Source organism: Falco punctatus, assembly GCF_963210335.1.
Source record: "Falco punctatus genome assembly, chromosome: 7".
In the NCBI taxonomy this organism is placed as follows: domain Eukaryota; kingdom Metazoa; phylum Chordata; class Aves; order Falconiformes; family Falconidae; genus Falco; species Falco punctatus.
In genome coordinates, this window is record NC_137587.1 from 43,740,612 (window position 1) to 43,765,066 (window position 24,455).

Sequence of the window (24,455 nt, forward strand, 5' to 3'; positions counted from 1 at the left end):
GAGTTTTCTACCTGGTCAACATGTAAGACCATATCTGCATAATGTAGCAACTTTATGAAACTCTTTGCAGAAGCTACTCCACGTGCAGCTCCTCTCATCGCCATTTCCAGCCATGCACACCACGACTTGAGCACTTTGCATAAGCAGAATATTGGAAGTTCTTGTGTATTTTACAGCTTACCGGGCACCCCGTCTCATGACTGTCAGGCAGTCCTGTGGGTCTGCTGGGGCATCACCGCCTCTGACCATCACCCATTTGCCCTCCACAGCTTTTGTTCCTAGTGCCCCTGTGGCTCTTGCACCCATGGCCATCTGTAATTACCTTCCTACTGGTAATTGTTCTGCTACAGCATTGCCTCTTTCATCCCTATTCAAAGCAACACTTTGGCACCAGGGAAGTTTTTTGTCTGCAAAGCCAAAAGGGAAAGCAGTTAAATAGGAGGAGGTTTGCCAAGCTGTGATGTTACAAACAGCTGCCCTGTTGACAGCTCTGTCACAAGGAAACTCTACTTGCCCTCAACCTCCCCCACGATCAGTGCTTCTAGAAAGTGCTGTTGAAGTAGATCATGTTGCTCTGCTTTTGAAAAACTGATGTGGGCTATACTTTAGGAGAACATGAACTGGAAAAGTCTGGAAACCCAAACAATATTGTAAGGGGAAGAAGATGGCTGTGCTTGCTTTGTGCTTCTTGCCCCTTTTTCCCTCCTTCAGTGCTCTGACACTTGGTTACTATTAGAGCCACATGCTATTTCCTCAACTAGGGACTGTCTCTGTTTAGCATTTATTAATGTAATCCTGAGCCAGAGAAACAACATGAAATAGTATAAACTCCTTGGTGGAAGCACTGGTAAGCAGCAGCTGGAGACATGACAAAGTTTGCAACATAGCTAAAAGTTATTATGATGCAATTCAGCTGCCTGGAGCAGATGTTTGACCCGCCCACCGCTTAAAAGACAGGCATAGCTTGAGGTGAGCACAATCTTCGTTGCAGATGGTTAACATGGACAGCAATAGCCCAGAGTAACTAAACTTCTGTGTGAGACAATGGGAACAAGGGGCTCTGTCCTGTAGCCTGCAGAGCCCTACAGCCCTGCCCAGGCTCCGTGTCGGGTGCATACAGGTGAGGTGTACCCCACTCTAGCAACAGCCTAATAGGAAGAGTCCAAACTGACTCAGTGAATTCAGGTCACCAAACTTCATGGGTAGTTTACTGCCTCAAATCACCTGTTTGCCAGGCTCTGGCTATAAACCACTGCACCCAGCCCTGGAGGATTTTGGAGAGGGAGGAGGAACTTTTCTTCATCTTCTGTTTGATCTGCTATGCCTTGACACCACTGGCAGCCTTTCATTGCTCCTCTTTGCTGCAGCTGCTGGAATTGGCTCAGCTGTGGCATTGGGCAAGAAACCAGCTGAGCTGCTGTGGAGAGGCTGGGGGCTTGTGGACTGCTGATATTTACAGCTTGACTGAGAACAGGAGTCAGGTCTGCCCTTGCATGAGGTGGAGTTAAGGGAAAAGACATTGACACAAACCTACTTACAGGCATTGGGAAATTTTAGGTCTTTCTGTATTGGAAACACTAGCACTTCTACAGCTCAACTCTTCTGTAGTTGCATGCTGGAGGTTCTGGATCATTTCATTAGCGTGTCCTGTCATTCATAAGGACAATTTCAGTTGCACAATAGCTGTTGCCACAACAGCTTGTTGTTTCATGGATCCCCTTGGATTTAATTCCTAGATTCCAGCTGGTTTTGAGTTCCTCATATAGCTGTTCTCCTGTATACATATGTACATGTATATATGTATGCCTGTGTACACAAAGGGTAGCTATAAAAGGGCAGAAAGGCAAGGAGTCCACAAGGAAACGTGCAAAGTTCTGCACAAGGGCTGCAATAAACTCAGTCAAGGGTATAGACCAGGATGCATCCTCCTGGCCAGTAGCTCTGCCAAGCATGACAGAGGATGCTACGTCAGACTTGAGCCAACCATACACTCTCAGATAAGGCAAACCATCACATAGTTTTTTATTAAAAATATATATTTTATATAAATTTTATATTTCATATAAATTAAAATAAATAAAAATTTACATAGATAAGGCTAGGTTAGCTGGAATGTGGCCACCAGGTGAGAATTTGTTTCTTCCCTCTTATCCTTGGCATGAGTGAGGCCACACCCGGAATATTTTGTCCAGTTTTGGGTCTCCCAGGTCAAGGGGGTAAAAAGAAGCTGGAGAGGGTGCTGTGGAAATGGTTATAGGCCCTGAGTCCCCACGATGAGACACTGAGGCATCTGGGCTTGTTTTTTCTGGCCAAGACAAGGCTAAGGACTAAGCCAGTAACAGCCTACTGCAAAGGCAGTTACAACGGTGAAGGAACCAAGCTGCTCTCAAGAACAGGGCAATGGCCTTGACTGTGGCTTGGAATGTTCAGGATAAGCAGATGGAGGAAATGCTTCACCAGGAGGGTGCTGAAACCCTGAAGCAGCCTGTTCCAACCTCTGTCCTTGCAGTTTTTCACAGCTTAGCTAGATGAAGCCATGACCGGCTTGATCCAGTGCTGGCCACAGTTCTCCTCCAGGTGGGAGGCTGGAATGCAGACCTTGAGAGGTCCCTTCTGGCCAACACCACTGTGAATACATGCAGAGTGCCACCACAACCACATCATACTGGTTGTGTTTTCCCTGGCTTGCCACCAGCAGCTAGGAGGAAATATTTTTCTCCATTTTTATCTTGTCCAGATATAATTCTGTCCACGCGGATGAGGAGATCTCTGGGTCACAGGTCATCTTTAGATCTGTACCTACTGTGAGCCATAGCACAGTGGTGAACTATGTGCAACTGAAAAACAGACAGATCCTACAAAGAAGCATGTCTGCAGTTACTTTCCAGTGCATGAGAAACTCAGCAGAAAACAGAAGAGAGACTTTACCTCTGGTGAGATCTGTTATAACTGCTCATCAGCTGTGTTTTCAGGTGTGGTTTCCCTGCGGCAGGACACCTGCAGCCATCTCCCCATCAGTGAAAGTCTTTTCCAGCCAATCAATCTTCTATTTATCCACCAAATAATGGATCCATGTTGACTCTTTAGCAGAGCCTGAGCCTTAAATGCGTTGGAAATTAGAGGCTAACTAGTGTGGGCAGGTGTGTATGTGTGTGCATCTTTGTCTGGACGTGTGTGTGGTGGAAGGGAAAGGTCTGACCAGAATCAAACAAAACCAGAATCATAATCTCTTTTCTTTGTAGAGCACATTGGAGCAGATAGTTTCCAAACGAAATCTGAGATGATGCCAGCTGCCTGCAAACTGTACCTACTTTAAAAATAAAATCTCACTGCCTGCAAGTCATCCTCATCCATGTCATCTCAAGTACAATCTTCTTTCACCCAGAACTGGAAATAGGAACAAGCAAGCATCCCTTCACTGTCTCCTAAGATGTGGGTATTACACATCACCGTTTTGAACTGAACACAGCTAAGGCTAACCACTGACCGGTGTAGGGCTGTGGCCCCTTTGGGGCCTGCTGCCTTCAAGCAAAATCCCTTCACTCTTCCCTGGGAAGACTGCTGCCCTGCAAAGAGAAATTAAACGAGTATCAAATAAGGACCAATTTCTATGCATCTTTAAAAAGTCCATACAGGCCACCGAAAGAGCCCAAGCAGCAGAACAACTTGGGTGAATAATGAACAGTAGAAATGTTAAAGCAGCTTTACAGGAACAGTAGAAGAAATGAACAACTCATGGAGCACAATCATATTGAATAAATATTTTGCACATTGTTATAATGAGATTCAGCTGACCGAGACATTTATAAGGGTGAAGAATCATAGCCTCGTTGCAATCAATAGATCTGTTGCCACTGATGGAGCTCTGGTTTTGTAATGCTTATATTGAAACATAAGCCAAGATGCCTGTGAGCTGTCAAAACCCTTTAGAGCTATTTGTCCCAACAACCCACAGTATTATCCCCTAATACTCTATTATGCAAAGAGACCCCCTTTATTTTTATTAGAGCTAATTCACCAGATGGCTTCTTCCCCCCCACCCCCCAGCTTTGATGTAGAAAATGTGAGCAAGTGATTTTGCTGACTACAGATCAAGGCACAGATCAGTGCTATCTGCCATGCACAAAACATGAAAAGCAGAGCAGGAACCATCAGGCATATCCAATATGTTTGTAAACAACAACAAAACCTTTACAGACACGTGGGAGGTGAAGCAGCCTGCTCCCCTGACACATGGGTGGGCTGCAGGTACTGCTTCCCCCAGCCATGCAGGGAGCTGAGTGGGGAAGGGGGTGAATTTCTATATATCGATGAGAGATTAGACCTGCTGTTGACACTGAGAGAAAATTAATGGGTGAGCTGAGAGGCACCTTCAAAAAGGAAGGTGTAGAAATAATGTGGATAGGTGACTGTCCTAGAAAAATGCCGGTGGGCATGGATGGACAGGCATCCTCCACAGTGACCCAGGCTTTCAGGTTACAGTGCCAGCTTCACAACTTTCTTTTCACCTAGTGAGGATGTTAATTGCAAATTTCAACAGAAACAACAAAAAGCAAGTAATGGAGCCAGGAAGTTTCACAGCCAGAAAGAATGTCATTAAGAAATAAAAATACAAACTCCTTGCTGCCTGAGAACACAGCCTTACTGCTCATGAACAGCAATTCCCACAGTAACTGTGTCCTTTGCTGTAAAACTGTGTTAAAGTCAGAAAAGTAAAAACAAGTCCCCCGACCTCATGCAAAACCCCAAACCCAAGTAAATTAAATGCAAACATAAAATACAACTTTCTCCAGGCTTGTAATGCAGTGCACAGAGGCAAGGAGCAGCCCTGGGAATGGGGTGTGCTCCGTTATTTATGGTGCAGCCCTGTTTGTAACAAACTTCCCAGCCCCATGTGAAGGCTGCATTGCCTGGAGGTGAAACCCAGATGCCCATGAACAGTAAAAGTGTTTGGACAGCTATCAGGGAGCAGTGCCTCCCCAGAGTTATTTTCCTTGCCTGAGTCAAAGGGTGGTTCAGGGACTTCTGGAGTCAGGTGTGGGACCTGCATGTGAATTGCAGGTCTGGTGCCTGCAGTAACAAGTGGTGCACATTACCAGTGGCATCATAGCGCTTATACCCGAGGTGTACATCACCTTGTGCCACACGTGTGGCATAATAAATGCCCTTGCTAAAGGACGGGCACAGGTTTTTATGGCACATTGCAACGATTGACATGATTTTAAAAGGATATGTAATTTTAATAAAAAAGCATAATTTTATGCAAAGTTGAAAGCAGCTGGGCTGGACCGTACAACAAATAGTTGCATGAGCAGAATGCAACAGCATACTGCTTACTTCTGCATGTCTACCTCCTGCGTGGACTCTCTGTTGTCTGATAAGCTGGAAGCCACCAGTGAAGATTTTCAGCTGTTGAGACATGTTCATCGCTACAGATTCCCCCGTGTTTAATTAAGCTCATGGCTCAGCTTCCCCTTTGGTGATGGTGCTAACAGGTCCTCCTCTCCTGTGGTGGCTGCTTATTTGCATGAGAAACAGAGTGTAAAATCGCTGGGACCTTTGCTGCTCTGGGAGATCTGATTAAAATGAGTCAGTGGGTTTCAGGATTTATTGGGAAGAGGGAACTGGCTGGCAGACATGTAAGTAAGCCATTAACTTTGCTCCCAGTCATGTTGCTCTTGTCAGAAACCAGGCTGGTGCAGTCCAGGCTCAGGAGAGGAGCCAGACCTGAGGAGCACAGACACAGCGCAACCTTTTTGAAAAAAGCAACTGCATTTACTCTGTCAAGATATATGCAACAGAAAGAAGTCCTTGGCTTTAAATGGAGTGAGGTCATCCCCAAACATATATGCTTTATTTACTGCCTTACTCTGGGACTGTCTGCAACACAGTGAACTCTGTTTCAGTGAATCCCCCACCGTCTGGATTCCCTATCTATCAGTTTCTAGTGTACCTTGTAAACTGAGGAGGTAGGGAACATTTTCCATCTTTGCCATGAGGTGGGGTCCTTCCTGGCAAGCGGAAGACCTCAGGGCAAAGAGACCTTGTACATGGATTGTGGAGATCTGATGCTGGTCAGAGCACTTGGTTTGTTCTTTGGGACAGCCCTTACATTGGCAAAGAGGGTAAGGGGATTTTTGTGCTTGGGAACCTGCTTAAAGTCTGTGGGAAGACACAACCCTTGCTCTTCATAGGACTTCTGCATTGTGTTATGAAGCAGCACAGGAGTAGGGAGGTTAGAGCCCCCTCTCTGGGGGCAGTAGGGCCTCCCCAACACTGCCTACATCTGGGGAGCTCAGGAAAGACCCCACTGAAGTCCATAAGCATTTCTCTGGAAAGAAGCCTCCACACTGAAAAGACCAGGGAATATCCTTTAATCAGTAAAAATTCCCTTTCACCCCAAATAAGTCCCTTCTACACTGCTCTGGGACTTGTCCCATCAAAACACCTCAAGTTTTTTTCTCCCAGTAACACCAACATATTTGTGAGGGAGTTGCTGGTTTTCTTCTCACAGATATTTTTCTGAATACACTTCTCCAGAGCAGCACATTTGCACAAACAAAGTTAAACTGCTTGGTTTCCATTAGTAACATGAGCAGTAAAAATAGAAGACAGGTGTTTCTTAGGAGGTGTGAAAGATTAACAGGATTTTCTTGGATTGTAGATGATGCTGTCACTGTAGGGTATCTACTTTTTATTTGTTTTGCTCCAAAAAGAATATAGGAAAATTTTCAACAACATTCACTGGTGCTTAGTGAAATTCAGGCAGGTTTGTACCTGCAGTCCCTGCAGGCAAAGAGGAATTGCAGCAAATAACACCTTCCCTTGTCCATGTGGATCCAGGTTATCCTTCCAGAGATATCCTTGCAAACTCTCAGGAGCAGCTAGCCCAAGACCTCTGTGGAGGGCACTGCATGGGGGATGGAGGATGGAGGACCTCAACAAGGGCATCTGAGCACTAGTGGAACAAATCAACAGAAAGACCCAAACTGCTCTGTGAAGTCAGTTTAAGCCCTTCAGCTGCAATCCCCCAAAGGGGTTTTAGTCATTCTGAAAAAAAGGTGATGTTCTGTGGGACAAAACATGCCAGGAAGAGCAAACAAGTCTGGGATCTCTTCCCCCACCTCCCAGTCTGTAACCTCCCTGCACTAGAAGTCTGAAAGGCTCTTCCATGTGCCTTTCTCTGAGCATCTTCTTACTGTACCTTGCACTGAGGGCTTGCTTCAGTGCCTATCACGTGAAGAGGGCATGGAGACAGGGTGGCTTCAGCCCTTGTGAGGTTAACTTTCTTCGTCTCTTGCCAATCACCCCTGGGCCAGGAGGACGGTGCCAGTGCACACTATGGGCTCTGCAGAAGTGCATTTTCCATAATGTGAACCAACATCAGCAAATGCTGTTAAATACACTCCTAGCATTAAATGCATAAACAGTCAGAATGAAGCTACTGGGCCCCATAGTTGTATACAAATCTTAAATATCTTGCTGAACCAGCTGAAAACACCACCGTGTGCAAAAGCCAGCCAGGTGTTCCCCCCTCCTCCTCCTCCTTGCTTTGTTTACCTCCTGCTCATGTCAAATGGTGTATTAGGGCTGTAGTGTAATATACAGCATTTGAACTTTTCTTTTGTAGTGAACAATGTCAACAGACTGCTTTTCCCGATGAAAAGATCTTGAGCCCATAAATACTGTCCCAGTGTGCTGTACGTTGCTCCCATTGTATAAATCTCTCCATAGTGCTCACCTCTGCTCCTGTATCATAGCGAGATAAATGCAGTGCTTAAGGCCTGATTTATTTCAATCAAAGGACAAATAGTTTGATATCAAAAGGAGCTTCATAACAATTAACATGACAGGCAAGGAGGATTAGCTGTTGTGATTTTCGGTGTGGCATAAACAGGCAGGTGCTGTTATTTGGGCTGCATCCCTCCCCCACACCCCTTCCCATTAAAGAGATAGTTATTGTACCGCTGTGAAAAGAGCAGCTGCTGTGCCTGAATTTCCCTATCAGCCACTGTTTCTAGTGTTGGTATGAATTGGGGACACATTGTTGGGCTTTAATTAGCCCTGAGTCCCACCACCGTAGGACTGCCCTGCTCTGACATGCACCCCAGGATGCTTGCGTTGAATGTGCATTAATCTTCTCGTGCCTGATGGCTGGGAGACAACCTTTCCAAAAAGAGAGAAAAAAAAATCAAAAGGAAAAGATACCAAGATACCTTTATAGTGCAAAATACTTGGGTTTATGCTGAGCAGCGAAATTAACTATAACCTTTGCTCTTGACTCTAATGGCCAAGCTGTTCTCCAAGACCCATTACAGTTTTCTAGATCTTTGCTGTTGTTGACTTTAGGGTTTAAACAGATGAAAACCAGTTTCCAAACCAGAGTCTAAACTTCGAGGGGAGCACAATTTGTCAGGTATTATTTGGCATATAGGATTGACTTCTTACAGGGATTTGTGTGAAGCTGGCTTATGAGGCAGAGTGGGCACAAAAGGCAAGGCGCACTGCCAGCAAAACTAAGAATGATTGATCCCACACAATTACTGTGGTTGCATTGCTATCACCAAAGGTTAGCAAAAACCAAAGAAAATCCCAGAATCTGTGGACTAGCTAAAGAATCAAAACTGTAGGTACATTTTTTAGAAAGATGGGAGAGTTTCTCAGCACCTTCCCTGACCACACTCCTCTTTCCCTCTTTGCACTGTCCAACGAGAACAGCAGACCCCATTTTTCCACCTGGGATGTAGCCAGCCACCTTTTGCTGTGATCCTGGTGCCTCTCCTAAACTGTGCAAATTTGGGCCAGGTCAGGATAAGGACAGGGCATTTCTGTAATAGAGCAGAGTGCTTGTGTGAAGCCTTCTTGGTGGCCTGCTTCTTACCATGGGCAAAAATCAGATCTCTATAAAGCTGTAAGAGTTGAAAGCAGTTGCTCCAGTAAAGCCATACTAGAATGACTTAGCAAAGCAACTACTCTGGCTGCCTATGTCCAGATTTTATTGTGTTTTCTGTAGCCTAACTGTAAGAACACTCTTCTATCTTTTAAATACATTGTGCCTACTTAAAACACCTAACAAATGGTATTATTTCAGCCTTTACCTTGGACTGCCCCTGAAAGCATAAAACACCTGAGGAAAACCAAAATCTTTGGTAAGCCCTGAAGAGTTAATTTCTCTGGAACTTGTCTGCCAGCTGGTAGGAGGATCTTTGTAGCAGATCAGTCTTTTCACCTGTTGTTTGTGTAGCCTGTAGCAAAGATGTGAATGGGAGTATTTTTGTGGGGAAGTTTTGCCAGCTCAGACTCTCCCAGGGAGTGCTCTCCCGCTGAGAGAGGGTGTGCACACGCACGCAGAGAGACCACAAGAAAAACCTTTGCTAGAAACATTGCAGAGTTTCTCATTTTGAGAAGTGCAGAGACGTTCCAAGTGGCCTTGAACTTAAACTGAAATCCTGATGTTTTCTGCTGTTTCTTTTGATTGCTTTTGTCTTCATTCCACATGGATGCTAGTGGGGAAATTCAAATTTATTATGCCCAGAGCTAGGTGCATTCAGATCTAAAGTGGTGCTACTACAGATTCAATCACACTTGGTACTTGGCAGACATATTTGGCCCAGGTAAAATGTCAGTTACTGATATTCTGTTAGTCTTCAGCTTGAAGATGCACAGATGTCATTTTACTATTTCTTTTGAGGACATCAATTCTAAATCTGGGGTTTTCTTTCTACACAGACAATACCTGCAAAAATAATAACAGCAGAGCTAGTGTCTTCCCAGTGACTGGTGAACTCTGTAACACAGCATCTACAACCCCGTAACAGTAGCTGGCACCAGATCAGAGCACTTGATTTAAACTCCACTCTTTGTTCAATAGACCAAAAATAAAAATAATGCTAAGAGATGAATCAAACCTGGGTTTGGGTTTTGTTGTTTTTTTTTTCTTTTTTTTGTTTCCCTGAACATAAAGAGCAAAATGTGGGGTTTTAGTCTAGGTGACTTGTCTTCCAAACAAGTCACCAAATAACAAATAACAAAACCAATAAGGAACCAGTACCAGGTCCCCCAGGAACAGATGAGAACAATGATTCACTTTGTAACATTTGTCATGTGCACTGAAACATCCACTGAGGGGTCGTGCTGAGCAGGAGATAATTTCCTTACCCTGCAAGTATTTTCTTTTTTCTAGATTAAAAAAAATTATCTAGACCTAAAGAGGGTAAAAACATTAAAAGCAAAACACATTTGAGAAATTAAAACCTGAAAAAGTCAGTACAAGTCTCAGAAATATTTCCTTTTGATTCAAAGCATCCCTAGTTTTGAAATAACTTTACTCTCACTTAGAGTAATTAATTTTCTAGGCAGAAAGAGCAACCAGCATTTTTTTGTTTTGAATACGCTGCAGCTAATTCACTGTTCCAAAACCCCTTTCTGTAAAGAGAAAAGAAGGGAGGGGAGAATAAAAAAGCTGCAAATGCATCAAAACTGACCATTTTCCACAAAGCCAGCTTTCATTTCTGCGTATCAGCATTTCTGAACAAAACAAGGCACTACACAACTTTCTTGAGCAGCTCCATTCAAGCAGAATTGGAGGCCAGCAGGGACACTGCTTTAATGTAATGATGTAGTTGCCGAGAACAAAATGATTCTCTTTCCCGTGGACTGTGTATGTATAGCAAAGAAATTATGAAAGGGGGGAATTACTATGGTAATGACCACATAGCTGCTGCATGTTTGTACAGATTGACGACCAGTGAGCCAAATTCTGGGGTCTTTACGTCAGTGAAGCTCTACCCACCCATCAACCTCTTAAAAGCTGCAATCTAAAGAATTGGCCCAAGAAATTGGGGGAAATCTAGTTTCTAAGTGGATTTGAAAATATTGCAGTGGAAAATAGGAATAAACCCTATTCTTGCACATGGGCATGCTATTTTTAACAAGTTAGAATTGCTTTCCCTAACAGTGGGATGAGTAAGGGGAAATCACTCCCCGAGTCCTGGGACTAAACTATCCATTCAAGTGTTACAGTGCATCAGGATTTGCAGGGTTAAACCGACAGGGAAGAATATGGGATCCTTCTGCATGTTCCTGTTCCCAGTGGTGTCTAGCCAAGCTGACAGGAAAGATAAAGTTCAGTCTTCCCCCCACCTTAACCAGTGCTGGGAAAGAGATTCGCACCCAGGAGAAAAGGAGACATGGCATCAGTCGTGACTTCTTGGCGTAAATGAAAGGAAATTTTGACAGGCATAGAAATGTTATTTTCTCATGAAAAGCTGTTCCTTCACTACATGAATGAGGATGCTTCTTGGGAAAGAAAAAGACAGGGGAAAAGAAAAGAGCAGTCTCAGTCTGGTGCCAGTTTATAATAATTCACAATATTGCCCATTTCTCACTGCATAATGATCTCCAACAAAGGAAATTATGAACTCTTACTTCTGGATCCACATTTTAAATATCAAAATAATTGGGCCAAGGAAAGGTCATCTCTTCCCACTGCTGTTAGCTACCCTCCTTCCCAAGCAACCCTGGCCTCTTATGAAGGCTTTTAGCACCTTGGGAGGATTCACATTTCTGGCAAGTCCAGAGACATCCAGGGAAGGGGGCTGGGACTCCGCTGGTATCTCCTGGAAACTTTGGAAAACGTGGGCTGCCACGTTCTGCTGGACAGTTGGTCTGGGAGTTACATACTCGATTAATCCACTTATAAGCATGTCCCCACCTGCAGTTGCCTGGTCTCATTGTCAGCCTCCCTGTTCCTGCTCTGCCTGCTCCAGCTGTCCTGAACTCCAACATCTTGTGCAAGCCCACCCTCGCAGCTGGCTGAGGAGCTGTGGTTGAGTGATGGGAATAATGCACACAGCTATTTCTTGGGATGCTGCACACCGGTGGGTTAAAATCATAGTGTTATTAGGTTCCCAAGTGAGTGGCAGCCACCAGGGCAGGGGGATGTCAGCCGAGTCTGCTCCTGAATTGCTACAAAATTCAATTTTATTTTCTGCCATTGATGGGAGGATGGATGCTTAGGGCAGCTACCTCCTTCATGCACTCAGTTGTGAGCCACCAGGCATGTATGTGGTACTGGGTATGAGGTAACCAGCAAGGTGCAGTCATTTGCATCAAAAACTAATCCTGGGCTCTCACTCAGTTTGACCTGAGCTCAGGCAAACATCTGATCTTTAGCTTTGTCCTTCTCTGGACGCCCTACAAGCCAAACCCATATTCATGGCCTGAAGAACAATGTGCATGCAGCTGCTTCAGCACCATCCTGGGTGGCTCTGCATTCCTTCTCACTAACTCCAAGCATGTGGGCTGTGGGAACTCCTGTCACCCTCACACTGCTTAATCCCCCTCTGCATGTCCCAAAAGTGGCCCAGTTTGACTCTGCAGAACCCCACACACACCAGCACAGTCTCTATCCCATCAAGTCCTCCTTTCCAGCTTTGTCCTGACATAAACCCATGGGCCTCAATCCTAAATTTTGCTAGCGAGGCCCAGGATGCAACTCAGGCCTAGAACATTCGAAGTCCTACTCTAACACTAGTCAGGGATCACTAAACACCCACCCCAAACCTTAAATAATTTATATGGTTTCCCATTTCCCTCCCTGACTTCAAAAGCACCTATTTTGAGTTGTTTTCTCCAAGCCCTGTACCTTTACTCCAAGCCCTGCAAGCACAGGTCCCAATTTGGGGCTCAGCAGAGACCTGTAAATTAGCTGTAGAATAAATTGAGACTGCAACGCCTGAACTTATTTGTGCATTTGCACGCCATGTGTGTGCATGCTTGTTTAGTATGCACACACACAGAGCATGCACAGGCACTCTTACCCTTCTCTGGAAGTCTATGCTTTGGATAGTAGATAACAAATCTGCATTGCCCGGGAGGGTTGGGGTGAGATTAACTGTAGGACCTGTGATTTGTTGCTACCTGAATGGTGTGCATGTTGTCAGTTTGGTGTGTCTTTACTTCTAAGTGAGTCATATTATACAAATCAATTGCTAATTCAATTAATCATGAAAAACATGCAAAAGGACATCTCCAGGAGCTGATTTAGAGCACGTTATGTATGGGTGATTGAGCAAAGAAAGTTAATCTGGGTCAGAAGTCTTTGATTTTTAATTCTTAATGTCACAGATTTCCATTCTTTTGAACTAAAATCTGACTTACAATTTATTTTTCTGAGGGTGCAGCTTTATAGCTCCATTGGCATGTGTGGTCATGCATACTGAGTCTGTTCTCTTATGCCTGACAAGTAAGAGCTTTTATGGATGCACAGATCAATACAAGCTTAAGATCTATAAAGGGCTGCCTGGCAGTATTCATATGCAGGACACATCTCATTGCATTTATCTACAAAGTTGTTTACAGGAGGTGAACTTACGATTTTATTGCATTCTTCTTTCTGTTTCTCCATTCTGTGAGAAACAACAGATTTTGATCTTCTGTGCTCCTTTGCAGTTTCTGGCCTAAATCTTACAAACCCTCCCCCCCCCAAACCTCCAGGTGAAGAACGTATGAGTTTGTGGTGCAAAATAATGCCTCCGTCATGATTTGTATGGAAGAAAGCCCAGGAACTCAATGGAAAACAATTGTTTGTGCCTCTTGCGAAAGAGATGTAATAGAGATATACATGACTCCAGTCTACTGTGCGGGGAAACTTACAGGGTAGATTCCTCCTGAAGACCCAAATTAGACCTTTTCAGGGTGTAGGAAACTCAGCCATGAAAAATCAAGTGCCAAAGATTTCAGTCTTAGATGATAATATATGCTTTAGTCCAAAATAGGATGCTGAGTATGAAAATCTGACATTACTGTTTTGTGGATAGCCCTAGGAAAGAAATGGTGCTGTAAATAGAATGTGTGTGAGTGTACAGAGTTAGGAGAAAACAGGCCAGAAGCTTCCACTTGTTACTGAAACTACGGGCAATTCTGGCTCCTGCTTGCCCTTGAACATGTGGACAACTGCCTGGTCCATGGGAGAGCACCGGGGATAGTGGAATCAGGGCTATGTCCCTCTTGTGTCAGCTGCCAATTCTTAATTCCCTGCTGTAGTCTTGGGCAAGTCACCTTGGGCAGGTAACCTTCGCCAGTCATTACGTGTGGCACCCCCCGTCATCACCTGCATGTATGGAACGTATCTGCGCCTTGACATGTTGCTTTTTCTCGAGAGATTCCTTGGATTTGTTGGGAGAGAGGTGGTACACAGCTCGCACTGTGCAATAACATAGCTCAGGTCAGGAAAGTGATAGGGCACTGGGGTCTAGCTGGGTTTATTAATTCTGCTTCCCCAGCAGGCTGCTTCACTTGGGCAGCCCAGGTCAGTCTGATTTCCAGCCTGGAACTGGTTGCTATGCCAGCAAATCTGAGCTCACTCACAAGTGAGTGCTTTAAGGAGTTAAAAGCATCTGCAGAGAGTACCATAACATGGGGTATGAGAGGCATCTGCAAGACCCTCTCCCATATATGACCATGCACCACATAGGTTTTCCTAGATAAATCAAAGAATCATGGAATTTGAGAAAAATTCAGGTTGGAAGGGACCTCAGGAAGTCCCAAGTGTGACCTTCTGCTCAAAGAAGGGCCATCTGTGAGATAAAATCTGTCACCTTCATGACAGGTGGATTGGCTTTTTCAGGAATTACATGATGAGTTCAACAAGGATTGACTATCCTAGGAAGAAAGTTATTAATTCCAGATGAGGAGAAGTCCCTAAAGGACACAGGCTGTCTTCACAGCTTTGAAGAAGGTCAGCAGTAGAGGAGCTGCACACAGGGAGGTTTTCCAGTTTCAGAATGAGATTTTCTTCCAACATAATTGAATATACACTTAATGCAGGGAGTGGGAAATAAATGTGTTAAGGAGATGAGTACAGCATTATCAACACTTCATAGAGCAGAACTACTCAGGGAACATGAGCAGGTAATGCAGGTAATGGTGATGGATTCCCTTGTCATTCATCCAGGTAGAAAAGCCTGGGCTGCTAACTCTGCTGAAAGGCATGGAAGCACTTAGATAACCAGAACACAAAAATGACCCCACAAGAAGAGCATGAGCTGCTAACAAGCCTTTCCACTCTTTGCAGCAATGCACCCTTACTGCTGCTTCCTCAGAAGGAATGTTGTAGGCAAAACTTTTCCCCCAGAACTTGGCATCTTGCAGCCCAAGTGAAGAGAGGTGATCTGGATTAAAATCCCTTTTGAGTTGGTTAAACAGCATTGCTGTTTACACCTTGGATATGGCCCTGTTTCCTCTGTAGCACATCTTCCAAAGGCAGCGACTACCCTGTGCTCTGTTCCTCTGGACCCATGGGTAGTGTTGAAAGTTTGAGGCAAAGACTGTATGTCAGATCAAACAGAGGTCACTAAGCTTTGAAGAAACAACTGGGAGACACTTTAAGAAGCTGCTGAATCCATCTCTCTGTTCCAGTTTCATTGGCAAAATCAAGCTTCTGGAGTCCATTAAAATTGATTCATAAAACAATTAACCTAGCTCCACCTGGTGGGCCTATAAACCAAGATGGTGCAGAGAAGTCAAGCCTTGAGGAAGGCAAGCCTAAAGCTGTACAAAAAATTTAATCTTTTGCCTTTATATTCCTGCAATGTGTTCTGAACGTGTCACCATGTTCAGGAATTTTCCCAGCTCAATGCAAAAGTTTTAGTGGCTGCTCATCTGAACTATGTTATTGAAAAATAACTTGAGGAAGGATGCATGTTTTGCTATTAATTACCCTCTGCATAAATGAGCAGTGTCAGTGCCTTCCTCCTCCCAGAAACAGTTCATTTCAGATTTATTCCCCAGGTATCTTTCCTATTCACTGACTGGCTAGTTGACATGACAAAGATGGTATTGCCGATTCCTTTCTAGATGGGTAAGAAGATGAAACATCTTCATAATCTGAACAATTGTCTATAATGACTCATCAGGTCATTATGACATGGAACTGGTGATCTTACCCAATGGCCAGTTAACTCAACAGCAGATTTGGCCTTTGGCTGTAATCTACAGCTGCCTGCCCAAATGGCAACTCTGGTGATTCTCTGCAGCATCCTTTCCCAATGTTGATGCAAGATGTGGTGTACTTATACACTTTCCACTTACAAAGCTTCAGTTCTTTCATTTAGAAAGCCCCTATAATTAGATTGGGGCAACCCATATCCCACCTGCCTTGTTTTAATGAATGGTATTAGGAGAGGGGATCTTTTTTACAAACATCTAGCTTTATATACACCTGGAGCTTGTAGTACTGCAGTAGGGTCACAAAGTCCTCAACTCTGGACTTCTCCTCTTTTCCCATCCTTCCCCAGCTGCTCTGCCATACACAGGGCTCCCCCCGCCTCAGGGCACATCTCTCACTGACCTGAATGCTCTGGTTCTGGCCTGCCAATGGAGGCTACTAAAGGAGTGATTGTTATTAGGGTTTCATTGTGTTTTATTAGCTTCTATGTTAGTACATTTAATTAAAGATACTGCAGGATGGCTGAATGCTGAAATCAGAATCTGAAATAGTTTTGATCTTGGAGGCAGTTTCCTGTTGGGCTGCAGTGTGATCATGCTTTAGTCTTGTGGTGCTACTGACCAAAAATCAAGCCTGTTTCTTTTTCCCAGCCTCTTTCCCGCATCTCATCACTCCCCACAGTGGCAAATGTCTCCTTCAGCTTCCTGGGGAGGGGGCCAATTCTCCCACAATAGACATTGATCTCTCATTAGACTCCATCCTGTTAGTTAAAAGCTGTTTTTACTCAGACAATCCAGAACTCATTTCCAACCTTAAAAGGTTACACTGTTGGATACTCACTGAGGGTATAATTTTTAACCACTCTGTTTAGTGAATCTACAAAAGCAGTTATTGGAAGTGTTTGTATACAGTAATTTCTCCCTAGGCTCCTGAAAGCAGGAACAGATGACCCAACATTGCTAACTGTGATCAAGCTTTTTCCTGTTCTAAGGAGATGATATTATCCCATTTCACAGAAAGTCTGTGCATGCCATGGCAGCCTATGGTGACTTGCTTAGAGTTGCACAGGGTAGACCAGGGACTGTGTCTCAACTAGGCGTTGTCCCACACTTTCCTGGACAGCCTCTCTGCATCAGCCGGATGAAATGCATCTGGATGAGCCCCTGTGCTATACCGACTGGATGAGCTGCTGCTCTCAGGGCGATAAAGCAGTAACTCCTAGAGATATCATAGAAAGAATCCACACCATAAACACACCTAAATGCAAAGAGTAATCAATGAGATACAGATGAACTGTTCTGCTGCATGTGTATGTATACATCATCCTTACCTTGCAATTAACTGGCACATAACTGACTTCAACCAAAACCTTAATTCCAGTTGGCATGAGTTTCTTACAGCGCTACTGTAGTTTAACCATATATTGAGGTTTTAGAAGGAGTTACCAGTGACACTGATGGGGACTGTACAGGTACAAGAAGTTGAGCTCCTATCTGGGAACAGGATAGCTTAAACTGGCACAGTCTGTCCTGGCTCTTCAATGCTCCTGCCTCCTACCCTGTGACAGCATCACTCTGTGCCACTACGTCTGGACCCATGGCCGAGGAATGCTGTGTCTTCAAATTAACTCAGCAAAAGGCAGAAAAGTCTTCTTTCTTACACTTGGTCAGGGCTTTGTGTGTGTGTGTCTGAGTGTGCAAGAGTGAGCATAGGCACCATTGTGGCATCTCCAAATATTCACTTCTTAAACTGGGCCCTGAACCAGGGGCAGGGTAGACCTTTATGGCTGGAAATTTCATGTATAGGCACCATGTCAGTATGAAAGTTTGACTCATCAGTCTCAGTTAAGAAGTTGGCCTCTTTTTTTTTTTTTTTTTTTTATTCTCTTAATGATGATGAACACTTTTCTTAATACTTTTTACCCCACTCTTCTATTTCATTGTACTTTTAACAATGGCAGCTGCTTCACTTCAAGAATTGGTCTTCTGAAAGTGAAATGCCTCTTATACTGAAGCATCTCTGGATAGTGTCCATTACTGACTTGTAGTTGATGATGGTTGCAGCAGCTGTCTTTGACTCCCTGCATCACTTAAAGCATTTCTCTTTCAAGTTAATAATAAGCAGCAAAAGGCAAGGAAGAGCTCAAGGACTGGTTCTATAGTATGACAGTGCATGCCAAGCACACTTAATATAATGCATATCATGGCAGCTCCATTCCCTTCCACTTTCCTGAGGTACTGTGGGGTATTGTTTGATGCGTGTTTTACCCCTTAGAAAAGCTCAGGACACATTCACCAGGCACAGTGCATGAATTTTCAAAAGGGGCAAATCTGAGTGACATGACACTGGCTCACAAGGAAAGGAACACCCTTTCCTTGTACAGGAGATCACCTGCAACCAGAGTTCCTATAATATAGATAATACTCAGACCTCTGGGACCTCCCCTTTCCTTTTTGCATCTTCAAGCACCCAGGACAGCCCCTGGCTAGTTGGCCAAATACCTCCAGGCTAAAAATATCCCTTCCTAATGGGAGCTTTCACTGCAGATGCTGCAAGAAAGTGACAGCTGAATTTGTCAGTTCTCCATGGGAAATGTCCTTGGCAAGGTCTTGCTAATAGCCAAGGATGCCACACAATGTTCATCTCCTGGGATGACAGGGATGGACAGCTTGTGGGCAGAGACCTGCCCACAGCTGGGTTGCAAATGCTTCCAATTTCACTTCTCAATCCAGCAGCTGAAGCATGGAGATGGAAAATGAAGAGGAGGAAATGCTCCCTGACCTGTTTAGAAGTGCAAATGCAGAACTAATAAATGCCCATGAGATCATCTGCAATTCTGCCATCCTTACAAATTATTTTGTTGCTGACTGGCCAAGGAGAGCTTTGAGCTAGAGACAATGCTCCTGTGCAGGCAGCCAAAAGCTGCAAGGAGAATGAAAAGTATGATCTGAACAGCAGGGGAGCTTCCTTCTCCCACGCTTGATGAAGCCACGTTGCTATTTCACTGATCCCCATCAACAGGTAGAAATCCCTGTAACTGCTTCTTCCATCTCCCGCCTGGTAAGGAGGATAAAACTGTGAGAGATCTTCCACACATTTGTTGTTGGAAGGTAAATAATAGTGGTGGAGTTTGGAGAAAGGGAAAGTAGATGTGCTGGTTTTGACTGGGGTAGTTAATTTTCTTCAAAGTATCTAGTATGGGCTATGTTTTGGATTTGTGCTGGAAACAGTATTGGTAACACAGGGATGTTTTCCTTACTGCTAAGCAGTGCTTCCACAGAGTCAAGCCTTTTCTGCTTCTCACCCCACCCCACCAGCGAGCAGGCTGAAGGTGCAAAAGAAGTTGGGAGGAGACACAGCCAGGACAGCTGACCCTGACTGACCAAAGGGTTTTTCCATACCGTATGGTGTCATGCTCAGCATATAAAGCTGGGGGAAGAAGAAGAAAGTGGGAGACATTTGGAGTTATGGTGTTTGTCTTCCCAACTAATCATTACACATGACGGAGCCTGGCTTTCCTGGAGACGGATGAACACCTGCCTGCTGATGGGAAGTGGTGAATGAATTCCTTGGTTTGCTTTTCTTTTGTGTGTGGCTTTTGCTATACATATTAAACTGTCTTTATCTTAACCCATGAGTTTTCTCCCTTTCACTCTTCCAATTCCCCCCCATCTATCTCCTTCCCACTGTGAGGAAGGGGAGTGAGCAAGTGGCTGTTTGGCATTTAGTTGCTGGCTGGGGTTAAACCACAACACTGGAGTCTGGAGAATCTTGGCAGTTTAGGTACAATCAGCATCAAGCAGTGAGCAGCAGCACCACTGCTTTCTGAATCACAATCCCCACTTATTCTTGTGAGCACAGGGATATATTAGAAATCCCTGAGTCAATGTTATTTTTTTCTAAGAAAATTCATACAAGTGAGGCGGTATTATCTTCATTTTGTTAAAAATGATCTGTAGAAATGAGTATTTTTATTGCAGGTCAGAGTTTAAAAACAAGACACTGTATTTTACTTAGCTGAAAAAGTCTTTAGCTTAAGATTTAGGTTCAGAGTTTGGGTAGAAATGGAACGAGATATCTGGGGTTACCATTCCCATGTCTTTGGCTGCAATTTTTCCATCTGTTTAAGCTGATCACAGTTGACGTTGATATAGAAAGATGTGGGTCCGTGCTTCCAGCTCCCAATACTTGTCTTGCTTTATGCCAGTACTAGCATGAAATGGGGCACACGAGTAGACCAAGGAGCTGTTTTGGCAGAAAATGAATCATTTTCAACTGATCAGACTAAACCGTATCTTTCCAAACTAATCCATTTGAATGCAGCACTCTCAAAGTGGACAGCCTGACTGCTAAAAGCAAGAGTGTGGGACCACCCTCTTAGGACCTGGACACATTAAGTTAGTCATAATTGTCTGAAGACCCTGCGCTTAAAGAAGTGGTTACAGTGTGTGCAAATGTCCCTGTAAAAGATTTTGGTCAGGAACTTAATGGGAAAAACCAGCCTGGATTGCAATGTGAAGTAGCTGCTGAAGTCCCTGTGATCCTGGAGGAACCCAAGGGCTCATTAATGAACCTGCCTTGCTGCTTTGTTATAGCTAGAGGAAGGCCAGTGGGAGTATTTCTACCCCTGCTCCATCAGTGCTCCTGACTGCAGTGCAGTGCAGATACATCCTGAGTCATGTGCCTTGCTTTGTCTCTTATTTATCTGCTTAGATCTCATTAGTGTGCTTTTGGACATGGTAGCAGGAAAGCTTTGTCTTTGTTTCTGGTTTTTGTTGTTGGTTTTGGTGTTTTGTTTTGTTTTGGTTTTTTTTTATCTCATGGCCTTTCTGTGACAAGTCCTAATGGAGATTTGAATAAAGCCAAAGAATCTTCTAGTAAACAATAAATCTGTCTTATGAAGCCCAAAGTTGTCTCTAAGAACCTGGGTTTTGCTTCAGGAGGGGTGTGCCAAGGCAGACACGGGGCTGTGCAGCACCAACATGACCAGGTCCACAGAAGGTGTAATCTCACATGGCATCATGGACTTGAGAGGGTTTGTGATAGTTTCTGTTTGTTTGGCATTTGGCTCAAAGCTGATAGCAGATTTCCCCAAAGGAACTAGTGTGCTCTCTATTAAAAGGAAAACACTGATAATAAATGTCACAGTAACTGATGCTGCCTCTTTCTAATTAACCTACCTCTTTTCCAACTCTTTCTCCTGCTTCCTCTGCCCTGACATGTTCTCCTGCTCTTTACTGAGACCATCTGCATGCAAGAGAAGAATAAACCTGCCAAAGCCACAGGATTCCCTTTGGGATTTCCCACTTTGTCAATAGCTGTTGAGTTACAGGTGGAAGAGGCATGGTGGCAATGTTGTCATGGCTGTTACTCTCATCCCTGCTGATGGCTTTGAAGGCAGTATTTCCACATGAAAAAAAAGAGACAAATGCAAACCACATGACTGGGGAAGCGAGGTATGTCAGATGGAGAAACAGCTGCCTCCTGAAGCAGTCTGCAGGACTCTGCTGCTCTGTTCTCCTGCCTCTGCCCCAGATACATTGCAGCCGGGGTCCAGATGTGGCCAGGGTCCAGATGCTGCCTGCCCCATTCTCTTGATCCACGATTGCGGAGGGCACTTCCTCCAGCTGTCACCCCATCCTCACCAAAGGCTTTTCCTAGCAGAAAGGGGAAACATGAGGGTTTTTTTTCTGGCTCTGAACATATGCTGCAGCAGGGTGACTTTCACTGCTGGCTCTGACCAGGTATGTGTACTCACCACCACTCAAGGATCTCTAGGTTAGAGCACCAAGGGGGTCTGGTTGACCTGGATGAACAGGTTGAAGATGTCCCTCTGAAGGCCCCTGGACAGAGAGCCCAGGGGAAACAAACATAGAGAAAAACATCACTGCAGACAAAAAAAGACATCATTTTTGTTTTCAAGATACCAGTAAAACTGGAAGGAGGGGACAGAAGTCAAGATGGGCTCTCAGGGTCTGTGTGTGTCACTGAAGTCACTGCAGACCCCTCGTTACCACCAATGAGCTTCCTTGACAAAGCATCTTGGATCAAATTATCTGGTTAAGAATAACTGAGATGCTCAGCATCTGCTTTTCTGGGATCCTGCTCTTGGGTTTAGTCAGATTTTAGCATCTTTATTACCTCTTTGGTTGGTCAACAGTGCCTTTACTGGAAAAGCTGGGCAGGGTCTGAGAGACATTTCTTCTTGGTAGTAGAATAAAAGGGTTAAATAGGTGCTTCATCAACAGGCTTAAAGCTCACACCTGAGAAGCCTAACTGGGATGTGAAGAGAATTTTTCATCACTGAATTACTCTTATTGATACTGGATGGCTGAAGAGCCACAATCATAAAATCCAGCAGTGAGTGCTGCAGACAGATTTAAGATAAATCAGTTCCTGACCACAGCATTGTTTGGAGAAAAGGGGCCATGCTTTCTTTTTCTTTTCTAAGCAGACTGAGGTGATGGAATTCCCTGTCCTGATACAGGTGATTTGGTGTCTCCCAAACCACAGGTCACTGTGGCTTCATTTAGATTTGCAATCTCTTTTCTCCAGGTTTTATCCTAGGAGTTGTTACTTCAGAACAGACAGTTTGCACAAAGTGTCTGGGTAGGACAGAGACTCCAGACTGTCATTGGCATCCATGGCCATAATAATGTTGCATGAGTAACACAGTAAAGCCAAGAGCTAAGGTATTTTATCCTTGAACAGCTGTAGGGTTCCAATACCCCTCATTATACCATAGGCCTCTCCAAAGAGTAGACAAAAAAAAAAAAAGTCATTTATATTATGTCCAGCCTGGCATAGGAACACAGATACTGTACAATACAGTATTAATTGTGGGATTCTTTTTTTTTTTTGGTGATATAATATTGATTTTCCTCCAGATAACCAGATATCATTAGTTTGATTAATGCTACCTCAGCTTGGAATAACTGGCTGGAAAGTTCACACTGGGGCATTTGTCAGGAGAAACAGATAAAGCACAGCTCAGCTTCTTTATTCATACTTGGGAACATGCTGGCCAGAGGGTTTCAGTGGCATTAAGCTAGACAACTAGGAAAAGGCACGGGAAAGGAGAACTGGAACCATATTATGCAGCCTGTCTGATAATATCAGGCCAGGCCAGCCATGCTTAGGGCTGAGTTTATTTTGGTACCAAAATCCTAGGGTTTCTCCCTAACAAAAGTTTTTCACATTTGCAAGGTGAGATGAGTTACACAGACTGCCTCAGCCAAAGCTGTGCTCCTATGCTCCTGGATGCAGAGGCAGTGGGACTGTGACTATTAATCCTTTTTAATTGCTTCAGAAGGAAAAGAAGCAGCCATAGAAGCTCCTAGTGGCTGATTTATGAGTAGGCTGGTGCTCAGGGAACAAGTGTTGCTTAAAGGCTGAGCATGTGCTCTTCCATGCAGAGGGAATCAGCTTTACCCTGTTTGGGGACATCAGCTTTCTCAGAAGAAGAAGAAAACTATGAGCTGCATCAAGAGCCTGGCTGGATAACAAAGAGGGCATCTTGGAAAGAAGTGAGATGAGAAAGTCACTGAGCTCTGCAAAGAGGGCCAGGGGCAGCACACACTAACTGGTCCCCTGGGTGAGGAGTCTCTGCTACTTCTTCAAGTTTGTCAATGCTATGGCCTAGGAGAAGGGAACTGCTGCCTCCTGGGATATGTTGGCTGAAACCAGTGCACTAAGTTATATAGTCTGTGAGACTGACATCAGAACACTAATGTGTCTAGACTTTGGTGGTCCTCAAGCTCAAAATAATGGCAGAAGGAGCAGAACGTTCACTTAATCATCACACAGCTCAGGAAATGGAGGAACACAGGGCAACCTATTTTCTTTCTTTTGGCACACTGGAAAGGTTAAGGAGCTCTGTGCGGTTTTTAGTTCGGGAAGTTGTACAGAAGACAGGCCCGAGGAGGTGATATTGGGGACTGTTTGGGCTCTGGTGAGGGGATGGTCACTACACATGAGTGTAGAGCACCTGTGCAAACCCCTTTACAGCCTCCCTACTCATCTGCCCCCAAAACAGGAAATTCAAGAGGTCTGCTCTGATGGTATGGTAGAGCCAGCCTGAGGGCAAAGACTCAGCTCTAGCAATGTCATCTGTTTAAAGGTAGCAGAATACATAGGTTTTTCTTGGGAAAAATTAAGCCAGCCTGGGCAGGTAAGTCCATCAGGAGATGGAATTGATCTGTTTTGGTGTATTTCTTACAAAGTAGTGCCATTGCCCATAAGGCAGAAGAAACAGCTATTGGTTTCATAAAAAGCCAGATAAATAACTGCTTCTCCACCAGTGCAATGGAAAGCTTCTAAACTTTCTTTCTCATGAGAGTTACAGGTCCTGTGTTCTCCTTGTTCTGAAGAGGTCTCCTTATTAATGCAGGCATTAGCTATATGGGACAAGTGGTCCCTAAATGCCTGTTGAATCTTGTGTCATTTACTTCTTTCAGTTCTTCATTAGATGAGCCAGGTCTGAGATGATAAATTGAGCTAAGTAACT

The 24,455-nt window shown here is 44.3% G+C and overlaps 1 long non-coding RNA gene across 1 annotated transcript; it reads left to right on the forward strand.

Moving 5' to 3' along the window:
• The first annotated feature begins 863 nt into the window (after positions 1 to 863).
• On the forward strand, positions 864 to 24,359 carry LOC308067146. The gene is made up of 2 exons (XR_013929461.1): positions 864 to 19,059; positions 19,219 to 24,359. It is a non-coding gene; the product is annotated as an uncharacterized lncRNA (long non-coding RNA).
• Positions 24,360 to 24,455: the final 96 nt, after the last annotated feature.